Source organism: Equus quagga, chromosome 13 (genome assembly GCF_021613505.1).
Source record: "Equus quagga isolate Etosha38 chromosome 13, UCLA_HA_Equagga_1.0, whole genome shotgun sequence".
Taxonomy (NCBI): Eukaryota; Metazoa; Chordata; class Mammalia; order Perissodactyla; family Equidae; genus Equus; species Equus quagga.
This window is the reverse complement of record NC_060279.1, coordinates 57,393,917-57,414,250: the sequence shown is the minus strand read 5'-3', so window position 1 is coordinate 57,414,250 and position 20,334 is coordinate 57,393,917.

Sequence of the window (20,334 nt, the reverse complement as noted above, 5' to 3'; positions counted from 1 at the left end):
AGAGACTGGAGAGTGCTGGGGATTCTCCTGTCTCCATAAGGCCAGAGACTTTAGCAATTATTTTGTCTACTTAACAAAGCATTGCCGAGTAACACGTAGAAGCAAGTCATCTTGCTTCTAAGGTCTGAAATAGCGTGGCGGCAGGTCGTCATCCATTGTTTACGCCTTGCTATGAACTTGCTTTCGTTCATAAGCTGACTAATATTTGGTCTGAATAGCTCTGTCTTTCTCGTTTAGAATGGTTATTAAAGCTATTCTTGTAGAATATTTTGAAATGGAAAGATTGACTCAATGAGCATCAGTTCCCAGAAAATCTGCACAACTTTGTGTCTCCCCAGAATGTTGTAATAGTCTGTAATCCTCAGAAGAGAAGGCCAAGGTCTCGAAAACATACCAAGTTATCATCTGAGACAATGAGCTCGTTTGCTATTCTGGAAAATTAACACATTAATTGTCTGAGATTCTGAGATTTAGCTCTTTCTTTTCACCTGAATTTATTGAAATCTGATAAAGGGAGACAGCTTGTAAACAATTTTTTGTGGGATGGAGGGCTGGCCCTGCTCATTCTGCTTTGAAATGGTCAGGAATATACAACATTTACAGTAGGAGTGATCCTAAGATGCCCTAAAGACCCCCTGATCCTCTTTGAACTCTCACTATCTACGTTAGTCATAGCTGTTGGCACCAAGGAGACTACTACCTAGGCAGGGCTAAGATAAAACACATATTTCTCTTAACATTTTTTTCTGACAAAGCTAGATTTATTCCAGGAATAGAAAGATTGCTGTTTCTAAATGTGTTAATACATTAGTATACACTACCTTTTTTTTTTCTTTTGGCTGAAAACTACACAATGTTGATGAAAGAAATCAAAGTAGATCTAAATAAGTGAAGAGCTACACTGTGCTCAGTGATTGGAAGACACACAGAAGAAAGATGTCAATTCTCCCTAAACTGATAAACAGATTTAACACAATTCATATCAAAATCCCAACAATTCTTTTTGTGGCTATAGACAAGATTATTATTACTTTATTTTTTGAGGAAGATTAGCCCTGAGCTAACATCCGCTGCCAATCCTCCTACTTTTGCTGAGGAAGACTGGCCATGAGCTAACATCCGTGCCCATCTTCCTCTGCTTTATATGTGGGACGCCTGCCACAGCATGGCTTGATGAGCGGTGCTTAGGTCTGCACCCAGGATCAGAACTGGTGAACCCCAGGCCACCAAAGCAGAACATGCAAAACTAACCGCTGCACCACCAGGCCGGCCCCTAGACAAGATTATTCTGAAACTTATACGGAAAGGAAAAGAATCTAGAGCAGCTAAAACAATTTTGAAGAGGAAGAATAAAGTGGGAGGAAATTAGTCTACCCAATTTCAAGAATTATTTTATTTTATTTTTTTGATGAGGAAGATTGGCCCTTAGCTAACATCTGTTGCCAATCTTTCTCTTTTTTTTTCTCTCCTGAAAGCCCCAGCACATAGTTGTATATCCTACTTTTAGATCATTCTAGTTCTATGTGGGATGCTGCCACAGCATGGCTTGATGAGCGATATGTAGGTCCACCCCGAGGATCCAAACCAGTGAACCCTGCCCCCAGGCCACCAAGGCAGAGCACGCAAATTTAACCTTTCAGCCACGGGGCAGGCCCCCATCAAGAATTATTTTATAGCTACATTAGTCAAGACTATGGAATTGGTGGAGTAGACATATAGATGAGTGGACTGGAATAAAGAACCCAGAAATGGATGCATGCTCTCTTAATGATTTGTATTAAAAGAAAAACACTCTTGAATCATTCAGATGACGGTGGCCATCCGAAGGAGGAAAGTCAGCATGGAGCAACCATGGTCTTCTTATTCAGGTAGAGGAAGCCAGAGTCAGAGAAATCAAAAAAAGGATAGATCAGAGACTTCAGGAGGTTAAGAGAGAGAGAGAAAGAGAAGGGAATATATTAGAGAGAGAGAGAGAAAGGTTGATTTTCAGTTTCTATAATTTCCAACTGCTTCTGGAGACTACTCATTCCTTCCAATTAATGCATTTTGTCCTCAAGCTAATTAGAAAGAGTGTCTTATTATGGTTGTTGCTGTTGTCCTAGGCTACCAGCAACCACTTACAAAGACAGATATACAACTTAGAAACAATTCAGCAAATTAAAGAGCACAGGTATAATAAGGAACTGAGGTTTGCTGAGAATTTCAGGTTTCCGGGACAGGCCTTCATGTTTCTGTGCGGAGAATGAGAGAACAGCAGTCTCCCTGGCAACATTAGGGGGCAAAGGTACATGACGTTCAGATTTAGGACAAAATTTAGAATTCCGAGATGGCGTATATGAGGCAATAAAAACCAGTGCTTTATGGACATGAACAAAAGCAGGAGTTTCACGTGCATTAGCATCTCCCTGACCAGGGCTGGGCACAGGCTCTAAGACTAACTCACTCTGGGCAGGTCACTTAACCTCTCCAACCTTTAGTTAGTTAAATGGGGGTAATAACAATGGCTACTCCACAGGATAGTTGTAATGCTTAACACACCCGCATAGCACTGTAAATAAGGTGCTGAATATTCAAAAGAATTTTAGCGGTGTTAATGTGGTTGTGTTTTAATTTTTGTGATCTGTCATTTGGAAAGGTTTTAGAGAATGTCTATAGATGTGGACGCTAAAGTGCCATGTGTTAAAATTTCACAAATGCGGATCCAAATGTACAAGATTTTCTTTGTCACTTGAGACACTTTTTTTAGAGGGGGGGAGAAGCCCAAGTTCGAAATTTCACGTGTTCATATTTGAGCTGTTTACGTGATTTGCTCAAAGCCAGCTGTTCCGAATAGGAAGTTATTAACGTATAAAAGGAAAGTCATGATTCAACCCTCAGAGATGGATTATTGCGATGAACAGATAAAATGTACTTTAAATGATTTACAAAGCTTAAATACTATATAAATATGCATGATTGTTATTCATAATTTTTGGCTCCTGAAGGTAGTGGAAATGAGTTTGAAAGAAATTCCATTCTGACAAATCCATACCTGTCTTCCACATTTGGTTGCAAAATATAACTTCTCAGTATGGGTTATAACATATAATCTATCAGCAGAAGTAAGAACACAAATTAGTTATATTTATTTAATAGTTATTTAATAGTTATTAGCTATTTTATAGTTGTACCTATGAAGTAGCTATTAAATATTTATATTTTATTAAATAGCTCTGTTTACTAACTGGCCTAAGGAAACCAAGGTATTTAAGTGTTTGAGATAATGAATCAAAATACATTGGCTCACTTTAAAGAGTATAATTGTCTTAAAGACATGACAAAATAATTGGTAGGTATTCTGTTAAATGTTAGACAGCCAGATAAATGCAATTGATTGTGAAAGAGTTAATTAAATTAAGCATAGCCATTTAACTCACCTACCATGAGTCCCAGGAATGTGATGCAATTGAAATCAAGGTTTCCATTTGTTACAGTTCATGGCTGTGGGCTTTCTTGCAATCTCTGCCAAACAAAACGAAACGGATAGAGGTTACATATTCAAGGCCTCTCTGCTTTATTCCTTAAAGCTCATCAATATGTAAACCCCTGGGGAGTTAGCTTTCTCAGTTTGTACACCAGGCCTTAACTCATGTAGGATCACAGTTGGGTGAGTTATGTAAAAGATCCCTGCCATCACTCTTCAGTCTACCTTCCCGCAAAAGAAGATAACCTGAAAAAATGCTTAGGCTATAAATAGGAAAACAAAACAAAACAAAAGCAAAGAGTACAGAAGAAAGCTTAAGGTGTGGCAGAGTAGACATATACATAATATATAGACATATAAAATACTGCATTATATGAGGGTATTAGGGATATTTTATTTTTCAGATAAAATTCTATACCTTAGAAAACAGATAATATCATCATCCTGGACTAAAACTGACTTGGGGAGAGAGAACTTCAAAAGGATTATATGAAATTCTAAAGTATAAGAACATTCGCGTCTCTTCTCGCTAATTCAAGCCACCTCCCAATCATTTACTATAATTAATTCCCCAAGTCTACAGCTCGGATCATGTGTCATCTCCTGTACTATTCCCCACCCATCCTAATGCTTTTCACATCTATAGACATTGCTAGTCTAGTTTCCTCTGGTACTGCTTATACTGTAGAGAGGGTGACATCCTGAGATATTAACTTATTTGCATGTCAAATCCAGCGTTTATTAAAGGGTTTGAGGTTTTATAGCTGCTCGATAAAGATTGTGAAATAAACAAATGACTGAATAAATAAATTAATGGATAATAGATAAATAGATGATTGGAAAATAGACAAATGGAGGAATGAACAGATGAATGCATGGATGGATGGATGGATGGATGAATGAATAAGCAAATATTTGTCAGAATTTTGGTCAAACAGGATTGTTTCATTCTCATAAAACTCAAAACAATGTATTCAAAATAAATACCCAGCACCCTAATTTTATTAAAATCTTCTTCATTATCTACTTTATTGTTCTTCAAATTCAGGATACTAGGGCAAATCTTCTTTCTGCTTAAAATTATCAAAGAAGGAATTTGAGGGAAAATACTTTTTTTAAAATTCAAGAAATACTGAACAGCCTACGAAGCCCCTACACAAAGAAAGAAGGGCTCAATTGATCCTATCATCAGCGCACTTAAACATAGCTTCTAAAAATGAGACACTGACGAAAAGGAGTTTAAAAACTGTTCCCTCTACACCGTTTTAAAACAGTTGATGTTATTTCATTTTTTCTCCTCTGAGCTTTCAAAATACTCATGCTGAGATACTGAGATTGTATTCAGTTTGTGAAATTAGTGACATAAAGCTTCTCCAGCCACCCCTATTAGCAAGCACAAAGACTCTAAAGCAGAATTGAAATCCTATTATATATATTGCATTAAATTGGTTCCCAGCGGGGCATCTTAATTAAGATGTGCTTATTACCTGGGTCCAGATGAAGTGGCATGGACTGTATCACAGACTTTATAATCAGACAGAAAGCAAGGTTAGCCCAGGCACTGATTTGCTAATGAAGGCTAATGGTCCATCGCCTTCATGGTACAATTGTGGTGTAGGACTTTATAATACCTCACGAGACACTATTTTAATTTAACGCTAAGAATGCACAAAGCCCTATTGCCCTTTCTTAAGTAAATACTTGCAGGTTTTTAAGCATTGCTCTCCTAAAGAGAGATTTGCATCAGACCTTCAGTTTATGCTGTGTGGCAATATATGGTTCTTCTATGGAACCTGGAAAAATTGGCAATTTTTCCAAGTTTGACTCCTCTCGTTTCTATTACACCCCTACTCTAACACTCATGACATCATACTCCTTCCCACCTCGTATATACCCTCTTCTGACCAGTCTTCACTTCCGCTCCTATTCTCTCCAGAATCCCCAGAGCAGCAAATCTACGACAGACCAAGAAGCTATTAATGATGTTAATAGCACAGTCAGGGCTCAGTCTCCAAGGTCCAAGATGACTAAAAGATCGAGTTCCAAGTTACAAGTGAATTTTTATATGTACTTTGTGATATCACAGAAAGAGAGATTTCTATCTGGACCATTCATACAACCACGTAGTTTTGCAGTGTCCTTTTTCTTCCCTTTTCACTGTTCTAGGAATTCCTCTTTTCTGATATACATCTGGATGCCGAGCATGGGTGAGCTATCCCTCTTGATTATAGAAAGTAGGGAAATTAGCTGATAAAGTAGCAGAAGGGGGGCCAGCTTGTGTTGCATCGGTTAAGTGCGCATGTTCTACTTCGGTGTCCAGGTGTTCGCAGTTCAGATCCCGGGTGTGGACATGGCACTGCTTAGCAAGCCATGCTGTGGTAGGCGTCCCACATATAAAAGGTAGAGGAAGATGGGCATGGATGTTAGCTCAGGGCCAGTCTTTCTCAGCAAAAATAAAAAAGAGGAGGATTGGCAGCAGTTCACTCAGGGCTAATCTTCCTCAAAAAAAAAAAAAAGTAGCAGGAGGCCTTCTCATCCAGGGAGACACCTCTGGTCCATCCTCATTGACCTATGAGTAAAATCTTACTGAGTGTCCCAGTTTTCCTCACTCTTGAGTGCCAAGGAAACCCACATATGAATTAAATATTCAGCTGGGTAGCAAAGATCTGATGAAACAGCCCATCAAACACCTTCAAAATCAGCATTGCTCTAAGAGCTAGCATAGTTGCATAAATATTTAATGAAGGGGACTCAGTTATTGGGGTTACAATAATTATAGAAATTGTAATGGCAATCCTTGCTATCAATAATACCTTTAGAAGAAATGGCATTATATACTTCACTCACAGAGAATAATAACAATATTAACACAGTACTGATACTTGGCAAGCCAATATCTACCAAGCTGGGCTCACTTGGCAATCAGGACAGCAAAAAACCTTAGCAAACACATATTTTTTTGGCTGTCTTTCAGTTACTGGAGTGTCAGAGAATACTTGGCATTTAATGCTATGCAAAGTATTGTTCCCATTTGCTTGTTGTATACTATATAAGCCTTGGAGCATGACGGGAAGTAATTTAACAACTGGAATAACAGGCATTTGGGACAAAACTAATTTCATAGGAAGGCTGATCACAGACACTCAACTTGTTCATAAAAATGTTACCTTGTCACATAATACAAAGTTCTATCAAGCAATGGGGGGCAAAACCAGTATGGGAAAATGCCCCTCAGTTCTTATGACATGAAGTCTGTTTTTCACAAGAATGTAATCTTCGTTCTAAATACCAGGATGTACCTTGGTCTTTCTTGCAATGTCTCTTCCCTGTTTCCAAGAAACGGGCCATTGAGTTAGTAAGTTTGTCTGTGTTCTAATGAACTCTTTTCTATGCTTTTATATAGCATAGGACAGCTCTGCACTTCTGCCTGGCCTCCTGTAAAAGATGCTGAAATATTCTCATCAGTGTAACAGACGTGGTACTAAGACATAGGAGAACATAAGCTAACAAGGCAGAGTGTGAGCCACTTCTGATGACTGGAGTCTATTTTCTTTTCTCAGATAATTTATGAAGGTCTATTCTCAGGAGTCAGTCTCTCTACTGTTCCCACATTTCCAAAGTCACCTCACTTCACTATCTGTTGGGAAAGGGGAGGGTTCATCTTATGATCTCCCAGATTCACCCACTCTGCAGTTGCTCTTCTGCATCATTCTTTCTCCCCGCAACTGTGATGCTTGCGACTGTCAGTAACCGTTCAGCATTGATAGAAATGTGACATTAATAGGATCCAGCATCTTTTGGCCAGAGTTGAGCAGAGGACTGAGTGTGAGAAAAAGCCATACTTCTCTTTATTGCTTTTTTTTTTCTTCAAAGACCTGCCTAGTGTTTTAGAATTAAGTGAATCCTTGGAGTGTAAGACCTGCAACTTCCAAATTCCAAAAATATTCCCTATACACCCACTGCTCACCACACTCGCTACAACAACCTAGTTCATGCTACCATCATTTTTAATGTGGATTACTGTAATAGCCTTTCTTTTGGTCTCCCTGCCTCTCCTGTTGCATCCCTACATCCAGCAGCCAATATGATCTGAAAAAACCATCAAACATGTTCAAAACATCATCTCATGTAGAATAAAATAAGTGCACATTTAAAATAAAACAAACCAATGATATGTAATGTATAGACAGATATATAGAATCTCTATCTTTCCCAGTACAATGTACACATGAAGAGACAGGGACCAGGGTCTTGTTCTAAATTATTCATTTTTACAATTCCCAGTAACTAGATCAATTCCTAACGTATTGTAGAACTGAATGTGCATTTGATGAGTTAATTAATTATGGGATAGTCAACATCTCTATCTTTGTTCTGTGATTTCATAGCAAGTTCTACTTCTTATCCTCAGAATTTGGTCTTGCCCCATGTCATTATTCCTAGTAATGTTTCTCCCCAATGTGAGATTAATTTAGTCCCCCAAACAAAACAAAAACAAATGAAAAACACAAGGAGATCCCTCTGCAGGACAATCCATTACGGGTTTTAGCAATGCATGTCCCTTAGAACGATGAGTGTGAATACTCTAGTCTCCAACTTTCCAATGAGCAGTTGCATCACATAATCACACTCATACACACACTATATCCCACATATACAATACACACCTGAAAAGGATAAATGTTAAACAACAGTCTCAACCTAATAAAAAAAAGAATAAATGCCTAACTACTCCCATAAGTTGGAGTAGCCCCTTCTCTATAATTTAGCTATAACTATGTTACCCATATTGTGCTTACTTTGAGTCTGCAGAGAACCAGAAACACATACAATGCTAAAACATACACAACACTCTTACACTGCTTTTCCCTTAGATATAAAAAGCCCATCTAAGGCTCTGAAACTATGGCTTTTAAGAGCTCTCTTAATTGTGTGTGTGTGTGTGATTTTTTTTGATGAGGAAGATAGGCTCTGAGCTAACGTCTGTGCCAATCTTCCCCTGTTTTGTATCTGGGATGCTGCCACAGCATGGCGTGATGAGCGGTGTGTAGGTCCACACCCAGGATCCGAACCCCCAAACCCCAGGCTGCCAAAGCAGAGTGTGCGAACTTAACCACTATGGCACAGGGCCAGCCTCCCTCTTACATTTTTAACCAAGGGTTATCTTCCGTCCTAAATTCAGTTAGGGAAAGAAGGTATTTCTTTCATTGCCAACTAGAATATCAATGTTCTATTGTCCAATCTTGTCATGTATTGAGGGAGTTACAGTGCTTAAAATCAATGAAAATAAATGGCTCTCTGGGGGTGTATTAATTATGTTTTGTTTAATTTTCTATATGTCTTATGATGTCTTGACATCTCTCCTTAGGCCATAGAGATCCAGGGAGAGACTGCCCCTCCCTGGGCTAGCTAATTCCTGGAGGTGATGGACAGCTCACTTGGAATATGCCTTTCATGGGCAGGCTGGCCAGACAAGGCCATGCCCCTCCCATCTTCTCATCTAACTCTTACACACCAAGCCATATTTCTCCTGCCCCAAATCAGCCCAGGGCCAGGTGCCAGACAATTAGGGACAGGCCCTATACCCTAAAGCCCATCAGAATTATCCAAATTAGCCAATCTTAAACTATCTATCCTGCCCTGCTGTGCCTTTCCTTTCCTGTGGAAACCCCAATAAAGCCTCTGGCCTTGCTTTCCCATTGTTCCTGCTTCTGGTTGTCCAAAATTGGTCAGTAATAAATATTTCTTTTAACGTCCTTGACCTCTCTGTGTCGACACTCAGTCACCTCCATAAATTAAAATCCCACGGTTGTAATTTTAATAGGGGATCAATCTGGATTATAGTGCCCAGTTCAGAGCACATTTGAAGGGGTTCTTTAATGAATTAGATTGTATACATGCAAGACTTGTCCATGACTTGACCAAGAAATTAAAATACAGCTACTCTAGTTAAAGCGGGATATGTGGTCCTTCTGCTGAGACTATTGCAAAAAACCATTTTTCACGAGGCGAAATAGGCACGCGATATTCATGTGTAATTCACAACGTTGGTTTTCAGAATTCTCTCCTTCCACGTGCATTTAGGTCATTTTAGTCAATATATTTTTTCCAGGTGCATCGAGAGCAAAAATTCCTGGTCTCTGGATCATGAACTTTATTTCCTATATCTCCTTTTTTCTTTTAATAACACCTTTCAGTGGCCCATTAATTCCACTTTTGACACCTTAAAATAAGATAAGAAAAAAATCAAGAACTTACTTCTCCTGCCTAGTCATCAAGTCTTTCAGATGATTGATGGAAGGACAGAACTATTCATATATGCCTGGCAGAAATCAGGTTTGTGCTCCAAGAATCAGAAGATTGAAAGTCAAGAAGGGCCCTGTGATTCATGACAGAGGGTGGTAGATGTGTGGACAAGTGGTAAAAAAGAGGAAAACATGGAGGCAGAGGCTGCGTGGGGGAGGGGAGAGGAACTGTAATAACTTTAAGGACTAACCACTTACAAGAATATTAAACACTTTTTTAAAAAAAAGTTATAGTGAATAAAACACTACAAATATTACAAGACTTCTGTCAAACAGAATGTTATTCATTGTTCATTTGTAACTTAGGAAAAGAAATAAAATTTAATTATACAGGAAGAGCCACGTCTGGATAGCACTAAGCGTTTTCTTCTATTGCTGATGCTTCCTATTAGCTTTTAAAAAACTGCCTGGTAAACTAGCTTGACAGATGTGCTAACAGAGATGGATGTGACATTACATTCTGGGTTTTGTTGTAGTTGCTGTTTTGGATAAACACAAAGGCAGTTCTGTGTGACTGATATCCGAAACTTTTAGTATTCAGTGATTTAGTGGATTTTATAGTTAGATAGACTCGATTTTATTTAAGACTTTCCAGCAGTTTGTCTTACTCTTTTCATCATGAATACATGGTGCAGCGATGCCAGCTGAAGCATAGTCTTCTTGACAATGAGGTAAGACTAGGCAAAGTTAGGACTCAGCCAAAAAGGCTTGAAAATGGTGGAGTCCGTGAACCTGAGACTGGACCACTGAGCAGCTCAGAATCAATTCCCGGGAGACTCTGTGATAGAGAGTTGCATGCAGAAGGTTTATTGGGGAATAGTCTCAGGCAATAACATTTGTAAGAAAGTGATGGAGGCAGAACGGGCAGAGGGAGACACTGACTGATAATCAAGCTGTAACTGAGGCCTTGGCAGAGCCAACAGGAAGCTCTGAAGCTAGACTGGCCCTTTGGAGTTGTCCCACATTGATTCAAGGTGTCTGGGCCTTTGTATCTCTGAATTTGCCAGCCATCACCTGTGGCTAAGACAACGTCCGGTGAGAAACACAGCTGTGACGTGTTGGCAGCGAGGATTGCCAGGAGATGGGGAATGGATGCAGAGACCCTGAAGAAGGATCTGGGAAGAGCACCACATTATCTACCACACTCAGCCTTGATCTGGAAATTTGGAGCCAAAGGGGTGAATGAAATCAGAAGGCATATAGAATGATTAACTTCAAATGTGGGATGTCAACTTCTGAATGAGTGATTAATCCCAGATAGACTCTCATGGGGACAATGAAAAGCCAAGGTTTTGGAATAATTTTAAAACATCAATTTTCTGAAGGCATTTTATTGGGCTAATAGGGGATGCTGGTTTAGTGGAACAAAGCTGGGGTAAAAACCAGTTGTTTCATTCCTAAAACAATGAAGACTGTTTTCGTTTATGGTGATAGCAAAGAGTAAAAGATTCTTTTTTTTCTTCACAAGTAAGTATCCCCATCTTGAAACTGAAATGTTTAAAAGAGAAAAAAATGGATGGAGATAAACTTTGATCAAGGAAGCACAAAACCTTCTAGGGCATCAAGGAAGAGTTTTAGGGCTGACATCAGGGTTTCCCCAGAGTGGCAGCTCTCAAGTTTTGGATGAGACAATTCTTTATTCTGCAGGCCTGTGCTGTGCTTTATAGGATGGTTAGCAGCATCTCTGGCCTCTACCTTCTAGATGCCAGTAGCAATCTCTCCTCCCCCAAAGGTGTGGCAACCCAAAATGTCTCTAGACGTTATCAAGCATCCACTGGGGGAGGGAGGCAAAACTGCGCCCGCAGAGAATCATTGGTCTAAAGACTCCTATTTCCTTTCAATTCGACTAGGGTCACCAACTATCTCAGCGTGCCCAGGGCTGAGGAGTTTGTCTTGATGTGTGAATCTCGGTGCTAAAACCAGGTGAGGGGCCAGCCCAGTGGCACAGTGGTTAAGTTGGCGCGTTCTGCTTCTCGGCAACCCGGGGTTCACCGGTTCGGATCCTGCGTGTGGACATGGCACTGCTTGGCAAAAGCCATGCTGTGGTACGCATCCCACGTATAAAGCAGAGGCAGATGGGCGTGGATGTTAGCTCAGGGCCAGTCTTCCGCAGCAAAAAGAGGAGGATTGGCAGTAGTTAGCTCGGGGCAAATCGTCCTCAAAAAAATAATAAATAAATAAATAAAACTGGGCAAGTCTCAGGGAAACTGCTCAAGTTGGTTATGCTAATTGGGCTCTGTTTAGAGTACAGCATGTTAGACCTGAAAAAAAATACATTGTTATACCAATCTAAATAAAAATAATGTGCAGCAGAATTGCTTAGCAAGAATTGTCTTTTGTACCTAAAATGAGCTTCTAATTTCTTCAGGACAATGTTAGGGTGACAAGCTACAATTACAAAGGTGAATTCAATATAATTTTACCTAATCTGGTAAAAGATATTTCACTAAAATTTGATGATACGTAAAAATGGATGTTGTTTTTACTTACTATTAAATCCATCTAGGTAAAATAGCATTATATTTAAAAGATTGCAAGAGAGAATGGTTTTGACAAATAAGTTTTAATGTTCAAAATCCAAACATTTAGGTAAAAATAAAGCCCAGTGATTTATAATTGAATTTTTGTGGAGGTTTGTCAAGTAAATTACTTTACTTATCCACTTACCTCATTTGCCCAAGGAAACTGAGGAAGTTGAAGAGAAAATGATTTACTCATGGGCACACAACTAGTATGAGGCTCTCGATACGTAGGCATTCTAAATATAATAGTGCAAACTAATTGAAAAGTTGCTAGTGAGAATATTTACTGGGTTAAATATTGTTCCTGTTGCTGGAAACGCATTATTGAATCATTAAACAAATACTTATTGAGATCCTATTGTTTGCTAAGGACACTAAGTGTTGGGGGGAAAAATTCAATAATACTTTTCCCACAAGATAGCAAATTTGATGGGCACCAATAAATCACTGATTACTATACATTGGGACATGAGTGAAGATTAATAATAACCATAACTCCTCATTGATCACCGGCTATGTGTCAGGCATTATGTTCAATAATTGGTATACCTTTTAATTAATAATTACAACAATCTTATAAAGTATGAGACCTATTCAGATTTTAAATATTATATTATATGTCTATATGCTAACCCAAAGATTTGGTACGTAGCTTGTCCAAGGTCATATGGTTTGCAAATGATGGGCCAAGAGTTAAACACCAATCTGGAAACTATGCTTTTAACTGCAACTCTGATCTCTGGCAAAATATGCGACTTCTATGATTTTGTTTCTTTATTAGTTATAATCTATTGATATTTTTAATGGAAAATATGTGATTATTGCTGTCACAAATATTATAGCAGTATGAAGTATGTGTATAATAATCTTTCTTAGATTTTCCAAAATAGCCTTAATTTCAATGACTTTGTATTGTTCTCAGACTATGTTTATTTATGATTCAAAAACTATGTGTACTCTAAGAAGATTATTACTACTATCTGTCCACTAAGGAAAGAGGGCCATTGAAATGACTTGCCCAGGGTCTCAGAGCTGGTAACCAGGAAATCTGGAATTAGAACCGGGACATCTGACTCCAAAGTCCACTTTATCAAATCCTCTGCCTTATAAAGTTGTAAGGTAGAGGGGGAAATGCAGCTAAAAAAGAGATTCGAGCTCGTATTTGCATGTACTTTTTTTCCTATGGTTTTATTAAAGACTGAAGATCTTTCTTACACTATCAGTGGAAATGGTGGTGAGCAGCAAGCAAAGAAAATCTTCCATGGGCAATAAAATCTCTCCACCCTCTTGTTCCTTACTAGTCATGGAAAAACATGTCCAGTTATAAAAGTATGGAAGCCTTTCCAGGGGCTCCCTTACTTCCTTCTAACTCTCACTATTGAATATTAAGACCCTATATTTAGAAAACCTATTTTTTGCGTGGGTTTTATTTTATATTCGAGTACAGATATTGTCTTGAATATCTTTGAAGGTGAGCAGGATTCTCTTTTGCTTCTCATAACTCCTCAACCAGGTCTTTATAAGACAGGGAGGAAAATGAATCCTCCTTTATGTTCATGAGTTCACGGTTCGTGGAACATCTTCAGAGTAGCTTATTGGATGCAGAGAGTGAACAAGACACTGCTTATCTTGTGTGACCACCTCTTGACCTAGTAGCTCACTACCATATATAAAGCCGAAATCCTGTTGTCGAATATTTGCTGGATTTTTAAATTTTTATTTTTGTTATGCTAGATTTTTTAAAGCCAACTGAAGGTGACAGTCAAGATTCTAGAAGGCCTGATTATAAGACAAAAACACATATTGTTTAGAGAAGGAACTCTGATGAGAGCAGGGGTGTGACTTATTCTCTTTGTCCTGAAGTCCAGCAAAGTGATTGCCACATGGTTAGTGCTCAGCCAACATCAGCTGTATTGAATTGAAATGGACTTCATGTATCAGAAAAGAAACAACTGAAGTATATATAGTTTAAACTACTATAAATATATAGTGCTTTTATAGAAACTAGTAGTTTAAACTACTATATAGTAGTAGTATACTAAGGTTATAGTAATTAACTATATACTCGTAGTTTAACTATATATAGATTACAATATATATTTAGTACTATAATGTAGCTCAGACACTGATCAGAGGAACTTTGCCTCTATTGGAAGGCACGTTCCCTTTAATGAGTGGCAGTGATGTGGAACAGAACAGACAAGGACTTGAATTTCAGTCCAAGTTCTGACATTTACCAGCTTAGCAAAGATGGTGAGCCTTTTTGCCCATCTACAGTCCAGGTTCCACGCCTATAAAATTTACCAGCAGAATTTCATTTCCAAAACTATGGTCCCAGTATTATCTTGTCACAAGCTAATCTCCACTCATTTAGTTTTAAGTGGGGAAAACCAGTCAGAAATGTTTCAGCTTCAGAGCTTTCAAGAAAAAACTTTAAGCTCTTTATTTCAAGCATGTCGTAAATGCAAAAAAATGCAGTCACCTCCACATTTTCCCCAAATTCTCAGCACTAATCTGCAGATGGCACCATATGTTCTATTTTATAAACTTTGTTTTATTTGTTTAAGGTGCTTTTGTTTAAATGCAAAGTAGTAATTACTATTTGAGATCTTAAAAGATAAATATAAAAGGAGGCTTTTGTATTTAAAAAATTAGAAAAGGGAATGTATTGACATGTATATCTGAAAATATAGAACGAAAAGAATGAGAAGAAAACAATCCTTCATTATGTGTATCTCCCACTGCATTTTTTTTTTCCTCTTCTTAAGGCATCCAGTCCTTCTGTCAACCTCTGTTGAAGTGGCTGTCCCTGTCAATTGTCTGTCACTGCTTCGTGTCATTCATAAAAAGACTAGCAAACTTTCTGAGTAACATTATAACTTCAATCAATTTGCATTTCTGCCACAGTGGAAATTATTTTTGAAACTTCATGCATCCTTCCTAGACTCTTTGAGGCCTTAATTGCCTAGAATGTCACTTGATCTATAAACTTTCTACAAGTCATTCCATCTGAAAGGAAGTCTGTATGAGCATGAGGAGCATCTTCTTTCACAAGACATTTTTAAACAAGTTCAAACATCTTGTCTGGTACATGTTCTTATGAGATATTGAGATGACCTATTGCCACGGTCTGTTGAATTATTTTTTGGTATTCCAGATTGGCAGATGCAGCACAGAGCCCTGTGGTGGTCACGACACAGACTTTAAAGTAAGATTGATTTACAGTCATGGATTTCCCTTTTACCAATCCTGTGACACTAGGTACTTCACAGCAACTGTGCTAACCTTAGGTTCCATTTTGGAAAACTGCAGATGGAACATGCCTAGCTCATAAGGTTACTGGCTTGATTAAGTATAATTGTGCTTCATACCTGGAACATTCTAGACACTCACTGATGGCCACTTTCCTTCCTCTGATGCCTGTCTCTGGGAAAACTTGAAGGGACATCTCCTAGGGAGCCCAAAACATGAAGCTCTGAGTAAAAGTCATGAATGTGGTGATGACAAATCCTGGCTATTGCTACCGAGTCCTGATTTGAAAGATTCTGTTTGTTATCTCTACAAAATATGCATCCTTGTCAGACTACGTATGCCGTTCTATCTCTGTCTCTCCCCTCCCTCCATTCTTCCATACCTTCCTTCCTTTCATGCATGTACTTCAGAAATTAGGTGCAGGGAACTGACATAAAGCAACATGGATTGGTATTTACATTTTACAGATGAAGAAACTGAGATACAGACAAGTTTCGGAACTTATCCACGTTCACTCAGCTAGAAAATGCCAGATCTGGGCTTGCTAGTTCTGTCTGGTCTTCCTCCTGCCCCAAGCATTTCTTGGCCATCCTATTAGTTTCTCTGATCCAATGATACTGAGCCTGCACTTTGTTTCCCTCTTAAAGAAGGGCTGATTCCAGGCCTAATAGCAGCTATTAACATTCTCATACAAGGTCCTTTTAAAATGTGGGAATAGCTTTGAGATTAATTTCTTTCAAAGCAAACTTGAACCAGCTTTTCCACTGATGCTATGAAGAGGAAAATAGTCTTGCCCAGGGTCGATAAAGAATTGAAAAGTGAGGTTAATAATAAAAGCAGAATTAGAAGCAGTTGCAGCGGTGATACGTCATGTGTGAGACTATAAAATAAATAGCAATTATCACATTAGAAAAATGAGTCTCTTCGAATGGGAGCTGTTTCTGACAACTCTATCTGCGTACCACTCTGCCCTGCCTTGCTCACTTTGTGTCTCAGTGACAAAATTAATGCATGACACTCCCCACATGAAAGCTATTTTGTTTCATAAAAACTCAATAACTGGAGACAAAACCATGCCATTCCAAAAGCACCCGCTTAGATATTAGCTTAATGTATTAGAAATATTGTTGGTATTACATTATATTTATCTTTGAAACAAAGATTACTTTCTTATATATGTTATGTCCATAAAGTATAATAAGAAATTCTTATAAATTGTATCAGATAGTGCATACAAAGGGATACGTGATATTATTTTATGCTATTTCTGAATCCTTACAACCCCTTTTTAATAATCACTAAGTTATTAATTTTAATTATTGCATCTTACAGATCAGAAATAGGAATGCAGAGAGGTGTAAAGACATGTTGAGTTTTACAGTGCATTAGAGTGGCAGAGAGAGAATTTCAATTCAGTTTTGTAAGAATAGCTGGTCTTAATCCTAAGTGTATATCACCTCCCTCAATGTATCATGTAAAATATCCACATATAAATGATATACTGTTCATTACCAATGGCAGAAAGTTACAATTGGTTTTTCCAAAGATGGAGACATTACTTCTGAATTTCTAGATAGATCAGAGAAGTAAATATCTCAGTTTTACTTAATTATCTCCATTTTGAAGTCATTTCCATCAAAAGCAAAAATCCTGACTGCTTCTTGAGCCTTTTTTGATGGACCTGTTTAATTGTTCCAAAGATCACACGCAGTGGTAAACTTCACATCTGTATCAGAACTGTAGTCCGCCAAGTAGGGCAAGCCTCATATTGAAGGAAATCTTATACACAAGCTCTTTCTTTCTTGGATACCCTAGTGTCATAATGGTCACCACCAGACAGACCCCTGTGAGTGTTGTCCATAATACAAATGCAAGCGTTGCTGCGAATAGTGTGACTCCAGCATTGTGTCACGGACAGAGGAGAGTTACCCCACCAGTAAAGACAAAATGGTTTTGCAGCACTCAGAGATAAGTTTGCCCCAAATGTATTTGCATAATGGAATTCTTTCTGCAGAGCAATTGGTTTGGAAGATGGATAGATGAAAAGAAAGTTCACTACTTCACACTATTGTAGAGGTTGCAGGCTTGTCCTCAGTTGTAATCATCATAGACTTATGTCTACCCGGGAATATCTAGACGCCATTGGTGCAGTCATACCTGGGACTTAGTTATATGGTGGACCCAGAAGCATTTCCGGAAAAGCACTCATCTTAGTGAAAGCAGTAGAGTGCAGAGCAGCAGTTCTCAGGTGCCATTCCCAGACAACATCAGCATTACCTGGACTTATTCAAGCCAAATTCTCAGGCTCTAATCAAGACCTACTGAAGCAGAAAGTCTGGGAGTGGGCCTGGAACTCTGTGTTTTAATAAGCACTCCTGGTGATTCTGATGCACATTCCATTTTAAGAGCTAAGCTTAATGCAACGCTTCTCAATATGGCTGTATTTTTAAATCGCTTGGGGAGATTTGAAAATAACAACAATTAAATGAAACTATCTGGAGATAGAGCCTAAACATACATTTGTCTTTTGTTTGTTTGTCTGAGATTTTAATTCTAAGCTTCTCAGCCACCACCCTCTATGTAAAATAAATAATATTTTTTTAGCACGTTATGTGTTAGACATGGAATAACTGTTTTACATTCCTATTGCACCTTTATGAAGTAGGTATTATCCTTATTTTGCAGACGAGGAAACTGAGGCAAGATAAACTAAGTAACTTTCTCAAAGTCACTCAGTGAGTAAGAGATGGGACCAAGACCTGAAACCTGGCTTCTCAGTCTCAGAGCCTGTACTCTGATCCACTATTTGGCATCAATCTAGACACACAGCAGGCACCCAGCACACACTGGTTCTCTCCATCCCCGCCAATGCATCAGGGTACATTTCTCTTCCTACTTTCTTGCATGTTCTTTAGCAGAAAAACATTGAGCTACTGGATTTTCTTTGTAACTCTGCTTTGCAGGAGCTAAATACTTCTCTTTTTTCCAAAAAAGAGAGAGAGATTATTTTAAGAGGGAAAGGAAAGAAGAGAAGGAAGAATGTGATTTCAAGAAAGACCTTAGGGTTTCCAGATTTCAAATGTAAGTGAAATAAAAGAAACTCTGATAGTATTTTATTCATTACATACTGTGCAATAATCTTTTTCAGGTTTTTTCCCTTCCTCACTAAACTTTGTTTTCGTTATGGGGTATAACCATCATGATTTACAGCTGGGAAACAGCTTTAATGTGAGGAGAACATTATTACTCTATTTGAAAATGACATCTCTTTTTGGTAACATTTTTAACTAAGCAATCGGCAGCAGTGTTAGCAGCTCAAAGAGTAGGATGGTATTTCTATCCTTGTCCTGCTGCAAACATTTTACCAACAGCCTATGGATGGCTATTAATGCTCTGTCACTGAAGGGTTACAACTGGGTTCAATTGAGTTAGTCTGTGAGCCTGATCTGAAAAAGCAGTATAAGAAAGAGGCAGAAAAACACTTCACCCTAGAAAAAGATGAAATTTATTGAGTGTTTGCAGTGTGTCGTACACTCTTCTGTGCACCTGCCATTTATCATCTATTTTGATCCCCCTGAAACACTCTGAGGAATAGCTATTATGATTCCCATTCTAGAGAAAGTTAAGTAATTTCCCCAGGGTCATTCAGTAAGTGACAGAGGCGGAAGTGAAACCCAAGCAGTCTGACTTCAGAACCTGGATCTCATCCTCTCATTATATAGACTTCTTGAATATTGTTTTCTAGAAAGTTCTATGTTGCTCCTAATCTTTTCCTTCACTTAATTAACAACAGTTTTTAAATGTGTATCCTATGCTAAAGACTGCTAAAGGTGTTGGGGATGCAGGGGAAATTCAAGATTAACCACATCTTTTTTTTTTTTTTTGAGGAGCATTAGCCCTGAGCTAACATCTGCTGCCAATCCTCCTCTTTTTGCTGAGGAAGACTGGCCCTGAGCTAACATCCATACCCATCTTCTTCTACTTTATATGTGAGACGCCTGCCACAGCATGGCTTGACAAGTGGTGTGTAAGTCCACGCCAAGGATCTGAACTGGCAAACCCCAGGCTGCTGAAGTGGAATGTGCACACTTAACTGCTGAGCCACTGGGCTGGCCCCTAACCATATCTTGAAGGAATTCATCACATTTCATTTATGTACTGAAATTTGCCCTCCTCTACAAACTGCAACTAAACTCTGTAAGTTATAGTTGATGCTGCATACACATTTTTTCAATGAATGAATGTACAAATGAATACATGAAATAATAAGGCAACCTGGGAATGATGGCTATATAAACATATGCTGCTAATACATGCCAGTGTTTTCAGCACAGACTATTTTTGTTCCCCAAAATCCATTCCTCTCCTTTTTCTTAGCAAATGAACCGCTGACATTTACCTAGGCTAGTAGAAACCAGGAACTGAATTACATTTCCTACTCCTCTGTAGCGAGGAATGGTCGTGTAATTACTTTCGGTTAAATTAATAATAACTGTATTTTTATGTGCAATTTCCAAGAATTGTCCTTGAAGAGAGGTAGCCTCCTTTTCTTCATCTTTTCCTCTTTACTGATTCCTGGAATGTTGCTATGATGGCTGGAGCTCAAGGGGCCATCTTGAACTATGAAGTGGCATATTAAGAATTGCAAGGCAGCAATCTACAAGGACGAAGATCCTGATGGTCATGAAGCTCTTTAATCTCCTTTATGTGTGAGAGAAATAAATTTCCACCTTGTTCAAGCCATGTTTACTCGTGTTTTTCTGTCACAAGCAATTAGTCCTAAACTTAATGA